The sequence below is a fragment of the Chrysochloris asiatica genome, unplaced genomic scaffold, assembly GCF_000296735.1.
Source record: "Chrysochloris asiatica unplaced genomic scaffold, ChrAsi1.0 scaffold00243, whole genome shotgun sequence".
Taxonomy (NCBI): domain Eukaryota; kingdom Metazoa; phylum Chordata; class Mammalia; order Afrosoricida; family Chrysochloridae; genus Chrysochloris; species Chrysochloris asiatica.
Genome location: NW_006408761.1, coordinates 4,161,962 through 4,162,490, shown reverse-complemented (window position 1 = coordinate 4,162,490; position 529 = coordinate 4,161,962).

Genomic DNA, 529 nt, shown 5'->3' with positions numbered 1-529 from the left:
AAGTCCTCTTCACTTTCAGCTAGCAAGGTTGCATCATTTGCATATTGCAGGTTGCTAATGAGTTTTCCTCCAATCCTGATGCCATGTTTTTCTTCATAACCCAGCTTCTCGGATGATTTGTTCAACATACAGGTTGAATAAGTATGGTGAAAGAATACAACCCTGTCGCACACCTTTCTTAATTTAAAATCATTCATTGTTCCCATGTTCTGTTAGAACTGCCTCTTGGTCCAGGTACAGATTCCTCATGAGCACATTTAAGTGTTCAAGAATACTCATACTTCTCAATGTTAGCCATAGCTTGTCATGATCCACATAATCGAAAGCCTTTGTGTAGTGAATAAAGCATAGGTAAACATCTTTCTGATATTCTCTGCTCTCAGCCAAGATCCATCAGACATCAGCAATGATATCTCTCATGCCATGGCCTCCTCAAACCTGGCTTGAACCTCTGGAAGTTCTCTGTCATTCTATAATTGTAGCCATTACTGTATTACCTTTAGCAAAATTTTACTCACATGAGATATCA